Genomic DNA, 8753 nt, shown 5'->3' on the forward strand with positions numbered 1-8753 from the left:
GTGAACGCGCATGCCGTAATAGTTTCTGTCTAAGGACTCTATCGGTGCGTGCCCATCTGATGGAAATGAAATATGCGTCATTCAGCTAATTCAGCCGTCAGCCACGGAACAGAGGCGGATGACGCATGCCCGCTGAGATATATTTTATCCCCTTCCCCTTCCTTTTTTTCCTTCATGCTTATCCCGTCTTCACCTTCCCTTTCTCCTCCACGTTTCCACTTCCTCGCTGTCCTCCTTCTTCGTGCTTCCCACTTCCTCCCTTCCCGCCTATCTCCCCCTTCCCCCTTCCCCCTTCTCCCTCTCCCCCCGTCCTCCGTCACGACAACATTCAGTGATGAGTGGTAGCTACATCGCGTCTATCGGAGGCCTGGCCCTCAGATACTGTTACCGAACCGCCCGCCATGCAGTTGCAGGCACGGCTTCACGCAGACGCCGGCGCTATTAATAGCACGAACTGCTCAGCTGCCGGCATATAATATCGCCGTACACAGCGGGATGCAGCTAATGGAGTGTGTGTGTGTGTGTGTGTGTGTGTGTGTGTGTGTGTGTGTGTGTGTGTGTGTGTGCGTCCGTGTGTGCGTACGCGCGCGTGCGAGTGTGCGTGTGTGTGTCACTGTGTGCGTACGAGTGTGCGTGTGTGTGTCACTGTGTGCGTACGTGTGTGCGACTGTGCGTACGCGCGCGTGCCAACAGTAAGCTGCCGATGCTAGTTATATATAAGCAGCCGAAGAGGTGCGGGCAGCAGGGGGTCATAGCGACGGAAACACGCTACATCAGCTGCTATAACGACGAGCGGGGAAGCTCGATTCTGGATTCTTGATTCTCGACTGTTGGCGGGAAATCCTGGCGGTTCGTTAACTCTGTTATTGTTCTCGGTAAATGGTGACGGCGACTGGCGGGGGAAAGGAACGTTTACGCGCGGGAAGAAAAACGCAGAGAAAGAGAGAGAGAAGATGACGACGACGACGACGACGACGATGACGACGAAAATAGACAGTATGCAACAGCAAAAGCAGGAAAATAAGAGAAAAAACAACAACATTAATAATAATAATTCCTTACTTTTATAATAATAATAATAATAATTATTATTATTATTATCTAGTTGCTGCTAGTAGGCCCTACACTGCAGCTAACGACGGCACATTACGAGAGTAGGAACACAAACAACCTTAATTGATCTAATCTCACACAAGCGGTTTATGTAAGTAAGTATACCCCAGTTTACTTCGACCCTTGTCGCGCATTCACTGCCTTTCCCGAATTCATTTCCAAATGCCTCACAATCTCATTAACCTGGTTTCACAAAAAATCTAATTGGCTCATATCGGATGACTGGCTAATATTAGCGACAATTTACGTTAGCTAGGCTGTGGTGGTGGGGTGATGTGGTGGTGGTAGTGGGGGTGATGTGGGGTGGTGGTGGTGGGTGTTGGGAGTAGGGCTAGCAGCATCCATGCCTTGCTAAACGATGAGAGACGCCGGACACCAAGTCAATTACGAAGCCGGAAAAAGGTCTGGGTACGTTTTTCGCGCGCTAGTCTGGTTCTGCTGCCCTCGTGGGGGTAGGAGGGTGGGGGGATGAGGGGGTGGGAGTATTCAGGCCCCCAGGGCATGGTGTACACATGTTACTGTGGCAAACAGCAGCAACTACAGTATCCAGAGAGCGCTGTTTGTAAGCGGCGGGTAATTTGTCTTCTTCCCATTTTCTCCACCTTCCTCTTACTCCCTCGTCATAACTCTCTCTTTATCTCTCGCTCTTGCTCGCGCGCGCTCTCTCTCTCTCTCTCTCTCTCTCTCTCTCTCTCTCTCTCTCTCTCTCTCTCTCTCTCTTTTTTTCCTATCGGCAGGAATTTTTCATTTGTGTCGGGAAAGCTTTGCAGTTTGATGCGGGAATCTCTCTCGTGTGATAAAATCTTACCGAATCTCGTTTTACAGGCCGAACCAAACCATCGTCGTCATCCCCCGCCACGTTACGCTCCGGCGCTGATTGCTAATTACACTAATTGCTCTTAGATAATGATGAATTCACCGCAATCCGGTCCGCAGCTGATCATCTATGAGAAACGCCCGGCTCTCCTCGCCTCGCATTTCAATTGCAGCATCCTAATTGACTTTAATTAAGACCTAATCAACTACGCTGACAGACGAAAACAATGCGCAAACTTTGCGGGGGTTGTGTACAGCGGTGGCATCACGTGACCTCCAAAAACGCAAAACTCGCGTTGTCGGGAGCTATATATAGGTTATCCGGTTAAATTTAACACCGAACGTTTAACATGTTTATCCGACTCAACGATGTTAAAAACACAAACGCGCGCGCAGAGAAAAAAAACGCTGACGCGGAAATCAAGATGGCGACCTTATCGGGCGATGCATCGTGGCGCCATCTATGCGCGACCGGCGATACTAACCGCTCCCCATCCTCGCCCAATTTCCACCTCGCTGCAAAGTTAAGATCAAGTGTACTGCGGTGAGTATTGACCTTTAATCGTGTGTCCGCACGACCGTGGTCGAGTAACACAATATAGGCTGTAATTGAATAGCAGGCAGGCGCGCGTTGAATTGAACGAGTCGGTGAGTAGTTCGTGGGAAATCAATTAGAGAGTAAGTAAGGAAAGCTGTGTGGCGATAACGACGAAATGTTTGAACGAAAGCGCAGACGAACGAGGCAGGCGCGCGCCCATAGTTACAGTAAGGGCAATTCACACTCAACACTCCCGCGCAGCCTGCCCAAATGTGAAGGGTACCACAAGATGTATTGTGTGTTATGTGTTATGTGTTATGTATTATGTATTATGTATTATTTATTATGTATTATGTATTATATATTAAATATATAACTATTAAATATTAAACAATAATTATGTATTAAATATTAAATATTAAATATTAAAATAGTAACTATTTAATATTAAATATCAAATATAAATATCCGTATTTTTGCTGTTGCGCCGTTAGAGTGGAGCATGGGGGCGACCGTGCTGCCGCAGTGCGGATGAACATTGCTGTATCTTGAGCTAACATTGATAATGTACAGTTACTACGTTACTTCGTTACTGCGTTACTGTTACATGACCTAGTCCGGGATGTATCCCTTTAGTCGCTGCCTTCCTGTCCGTACCTCCGCTCTTGCGTAAACTAAACTTCGAGAATTAACTTTTTGCCGCCGTAAAAACCCGCCGAGAAAAAATCGTCGTTAGCAGACGCCGGCGATGAAAGCTAGCAGTCGACTTCTTATGAGTTGTGTATCAGTAACGCCTGCATACAGTAGTGGCTATGCGGTGGCGGAGACGCTCCCCTCTCCCCCTCCCCTTTCTAAACCTTATCTCTCCATCATTTCTTTCGTTCTGCTGTCTATTTTCTGCAGTGCGTTGCCGCAGCCAATCGGAGCACAGGTTAACGTAACGTGAGAGCGCGACGCCATATTGAAAACGGGTCGAGTTAAGAACGTACGTGTTAACAAAAATAAAGACCAGCGATGGTTAGTTACGAGTCACTTCACTGGAGGGTCGAGAACCTTACAATCTAGATGGGTCTGCTTCACCGCTGCTACGGGATCTAGCCTTAATGTTAGAATATTCGAGCCAGTCTCTGACTCAGAGCTTACATCGGCCTCACGAACGGCATGCTGGATTCACGACACCCAATCAACGACCAGCAATTCAACACGTGACCACCCGGACCCAATTACTCGGCTGCTTATGCACACAAGACCTGTGACGTCACTGCGCATGAATTCGACTTAGTCAGACTCGCTGTATGTGAGCGGTGCGTGTTTTTAGAGCTTAACTAGGCCCCAAGAGGGATCTCATTAAGTCGAACTGAGAGACTTACACTCCTGCGTTGAAATATGTCAGTGCAAACCGGGTGCGATGCATTTGCATTTAGTTCTTTCTTTTCTGTTAATAAACTTTAATTCTATTTCGCATTTAGCCGATGAAGATTTACTTACTTAATTACATTAATTCCATTTCGCCGAATAATTGCGTTCTCAAATATCATATTACTCTAATGCAACCTATCGGAAGTGTTGAAGTGTCAAACAAGCTCAGATTAAATGAAATATGCTCTAATAGAAAAGATCATACACGCGCAATATTGTATGCTGGCCTTTACTCGCTAAATCCAGGGTCTGTATTAAGTGTGGCAAGTAGGTCAAAGTATATATAGCGGCCTAGGAGGTCCAACGTCTTTCTTAAGTTAGGGTAATGTTTAGAGGTAACATTAAAATTTGAAATAACCTTATTTTTCACCTAATTTTAACACTATCGCTATCGTTTTCTTTGACTGATCATGTAACCATATAGCTAACACTGTTACGCTAGGTGCACGCGTGCGTGCGTGCGTGTGCGTGCGTGTTGGTGACACCTACCCTGCTCCTGATCTCTCTCTCCAGGTCCAAGTCATCCTCGAGCGCTCTGATCTTATCCTGCAAAAATGCGAACGAAATTAGGCAAGAAAATACGACGACGGATATGCGAAACAACAAATAACTGTGTGCGTGTGTCTGTGCGCGCGTTGTGTGTGTGTGTGTGTGTGTGTGTGTGTGTGTGTGTGTGTGCGTGTGCGTGTGCGTGTGCGTGAGCGTGAGTGTGAGTGTGAGTGTGAGTGTGAGTGTGTGTGTGCGTGTGTGGCGTTATCTATTTATACAGATGGGCAAACATTAAACACGACCCCGAATTCGCGAAGTACTCGAAGAGCGTTGTAAACTAGTTATTTCAAACTAGGAGATTGTGTTAGAGTAAATTCCTTCACACAGTTATGGCTGAGGGAGCCACCCCGTTTATGGTCTGGCTATCTGTTACGGGTCATATAAGTTGCCGCAATTTAAACGTCTGCTACTGTTATAGTCAAGTACAAAATGCCCGAACTAGCATGCTACCGATGCTGCCATCTACTGGCCAGCAGTGCCACCATCTACATGCAATTGATGCTGCCACTCAACGGCTACTGATGCCACTACTGCATGCCAATGATGCTGCCACTCAATGGCTACTGATGCCACAACTACATGCCACTGATGCTGCCACATATAGGCCACAGTTGTCAAGACGCATATGCTACTTATGCTAACACCTACACGATGTCTACGTTGACACAGGGAGAGGGTCTTATTGGTACCTTATTATAGCGTATTAACGTAAGCTTAAGACAGCTACAGTAAAGAATCATAGAGTCATTGCAGAAGCATGCAGATCACAACGACCAGTTTGCTGTAGACAGATATAGACTAGAGAAATCAGTCTAGTATAAGATATAGACTAGAGAGACCAATCTACTATAAGATATAGGCTAGAGAGAGCCGCCTAGTATAAAATATACGCTAGAGAGATCAGTCTCGTATCAGATGTAGACTACACAGATCAGTCTAGTATAAGGTATAAACTAGAGAGATCAGTCTAGTAACAGATATAGACTACAGACCACGGGCTAGAGTCGGCCTATCGAACGGTGCATGTATATTGCGACAGAAGAGGGTGATGCGATCTCACGAACCCGAGCAGCGACGGAAACACACGAGTGCTATAGCCTCGTCTCATGCAAAGATCGAAGCTAGCCCCGCACGCAGTGTTGCCACCTACGAGGACGCTGAGTAGCTGATTTCATATGGAGACGCTAGTGCTGCCATACTGATAAAAAATTTCGAATTTTTATATTGTTTTGGAATTTTTATACTGTTATAAAGTTATACTTTTTATATATTGTTTCAACCGATTCTAGTAATTTCTACCTCTCTGCCGCTCGCCGAAAGCTGGTGCTAAAATTTGGCTCGGGCCTGGTCCGACGTTTTCGATGGGGCCAAATCTGGCTCGGGCCTAATTAGGCTCGGGCCAAAAACGTCCGTGTGAACGCTCGGCTCGAGCCATATCTGGCACGGGCCTAATTAGGCTCGGGCCAAAAACGTCCGTGTGAACGCGCCTATAGTTTCTGTCTAGGAACTCTATCGGTGCTGCCATCTATGGAAAGATATGCGCATCAGCTAATTCAGCCGTCAGCCACGGAACAGAGCGATGACGCATGCCCGCTGAGTATATATTTATCCCCTTCCCCCTTTCTTTTTTTCCTTCATTCTTCCCTCTTCCCCTTCCCCCTTTCTCTCCACCGTTTCCACTTCCTTCTTCCCCCTTCTCTCTTCCCACTTCCCTATTATCCATCGTAAGTCATCATAGATAACTATTACTCTCTCTCTCTCTCTCTCTCTCTCTCTCTCTCTCTCTCTCTCTCTCTCTCTCTCTGTCTCTCTCTTTCTCTCTATCGTCACCGAAATAACTCGCCCGCTATCTTTCACGGGGTGTCTTTCTTCTATTTTATAGGACCAATCTCTCTCCCATTCCTTCCCCCCCCCTCTTTCAATCTGTCTCTCTCTCTCACACACGCACTCCCTCTCTCTATCCCTCCTTCTCTCTGTCTCTGTCTCTCGCTCTCACACATCCTCTCTCTTCCTCTCTCCCCCTCTCTCTCCCTCTCTCTCTCCTTCTCTCTCTCACGCGCGCTCTCTCTCTCTCTCTTACGCTCTTTCTCTCTCTCTCTCTCTTTCTCTCTCTCTCTCCTTCGCTCTCTAGCTTACTCTCTCTCTCTCTCTCACGCTCTCTCTCTCTCACGCTCTCTCTCCCTCTCTCTCTCTCTCTCTCTCTCTAGCTCACTCTCTCGCTACCTCCCTCGCCCGCTCCCCTCTGGCGTTCCGTTATAGAAGCCAGCATACCGGCAAGCATCACTGCCTAGCAGGCTATTATTATAGCCTGGTGCAAGGAAGCTCGCCCTATATAGCCCTGCTGAGCGCAGCATAGCTGCTTACTGCTGGTTGGATAGAAGCCCTCACGTGGTACCAACATGGCTGCCTCGGCACACCGTTTCCATCTTTATCGGCATTTCGGGGAGGAAGGGAAACACGTCTGGTAGAGCGTGAGAGAATTCGATAGATTTCGAGAGAGAGAATTCGAGTGTGATTTCTTTGCGGGAAAAACAAACAGTTGTCGATAACTGTGTGGTTCCTGCCTGATCCATGTATCAGGATGCGCGACGCAAAGAATTTCATGTATGAGAGATCGAATTAGATGAACTAGGGAGAAGGTTGTTAACACAGCCGTTTTTGGTAAACATTTCTACCATGTTTTGCCCTTCCCCTCTCCATCATCGCTGGCTCCCACCTCTCGCTCTCACACACATACACACACGCACGCACGCACACACGCACAAACACACACATACGCACACACTCGCACGCGGACACGCGCACATACGCACGCACACGCGCGCGCACCCGCACACACACGGGAACACACACACACGCCTACAGAGACAAACAAACAAACAAACAAACACACACACATACGGCGACACCTGTCGTACGACGTAGAATCATTTACCTGGAATCTGCTAGCGTCGGGAATATCGATGAAGGCGACGTTGCTGCTGCTGGCGCCGCCGCCGCCGCCGCTGCTGTAGCTATAGCTGGTCTTCACGACCTGTTGCGAAGTCTCCATCGTTGTCGTTGCTGGCACGAGTACTGCGAGAGTCTTGGTGAGTGGGTGGTTTCGTTACTCCGTGCGCGCACTCTTTCTCTCTCTCCCTCTCCTGTCCGTGTGTGTGTGTGCACCGCACCGTAAACCCAGAAGCAGACTGGCTAGAGTTTCGCGGCAGGCGTGCTTATGTTTGAGCCACGCGCTCGCTGCTGCTGCGACGGGGTCGGGTTTCTACCGCCGGCCTTTTATAGACATTGACCAAGATGGAGGCTTCTCTCTCATCTGGTGCGGGAGCTTGCATTGCTCGTGCGTGCGCGCGCGCGCGTGTGTGTATGCGGTCGTGCACGCGTGCGTGTGCGCGTACGTGCGCGCGTGCGTGTGTGCCGCGTGTGTACACGCGCGCGTGTGCGTGTGCGCACGGGCTTGCGTGCGGACGTAGAAACTTACGTGTGTGTGCGTGCGCGTGTGCTTACGTGCGCGTGTGCGTGTGCGTGTGCGTGTGCGCCTCAGCGTGTGCGTGCGTGTATGCACGCATGTGCACGCGTGTGCGTGCGCGTGCGCGTGTGTGTGCGTGTGCGTGTGTGTGCGTGTGCGTGCGTGTGCGTGCGTGTATGCACGTGTGGGGTTCCCACGGCCTCGTCAACAAAACTTTCAGCCGATTAAGTGATGAATGGATGATGTGCGAATAATATTACTGGGTCGTCTGCTGTCAAGCTGTAGGCTAGCGGGAGGAGGGCGGATAGAGAGGAGGAGGCGAGGGAAAGATGGGGAGTGGGAGGAGGGAGGAGGGAGAGGAGGAGGCGAAGGAAAGATGGGGAGTGGGAGGAGGGAGGAGGGCGGATAGTGAGGAGGAGGCGAGGGAAAGATGGGGAGTGGGAGGAGGGAGGAGGGAGAGGAGGAGGCGAAGGAAAGATGGGGAGTGGGAGGAGGGAGGAGGGCGGATAGTGAGGAGGAGGCGAGGGAAAGATGGGGAGTGGGAGGAGGGAGGAGGGAGAGGAGGAGGCGAAGGAAAGATGGGGAGTGGGAGGAGGGAGGAGGGCGGATAGTGAGGAGGAGGCGAGGGAAAGATGGGGAGGGGGAGGGGGGAGGAGGGAGAGGAGGAGGCGAAGGAAAGATGGGGAGTGGGAGGAGGGAGGAGGGCGGATAGTGAGGAGGAGGCGAGGGAAAGATGGGGAGGGGGAGGGGGGAGGAGGGAGAGGAGGAGGCGAAGGAAAGATGGGGAGTGGGAGGAGGGAGGAGGGCGGATAGTGAGGAGGAGGCGAGGGAAAGATGGGGAGGGGGAGGGGG

The 8753-nt window shown here is 49.9% G+C and overlaps 1 long non-coding RNA gene across 1 annotated transcript; it reads right to left on the bottom strand.

The window, feature by feature from the left end:
• Positions 1-1276: 1276 nt before the first annotated feature.
• Positions 1277-7655, bottom strand: LOC106811270. The gene is made up of 3 exons (XR_001394123.1): positions 7371-7655; positions 4376-4432; positions 1277-1287 (listed from the first exon to the last, which is right to left on the bottom strand). It is a non-coding gene; the product is annotated as an uncharacterized LOC106811270 (long non-coding RNA).
• Between the last annotated feature and the right edge of the window lie 1098 nt (positions 7656-8753).

Source organism: Priapulus caudatus, unplaced genomic scaffold (genome assembly GCF_000485595.1).
Source record: "Priapulus caudatus unplaced genomic scaffold, Priapulus_caudatus-5.0.1 Scaffold521, whole genome shotgun sequence".
NCBI classification, from domain to species: Eukaryota; Metazoa; Priapulida; class Priapulimorpha; order Priapulimorphida; family Priapulidae; genus Priapulus; species Priapulus caudatus.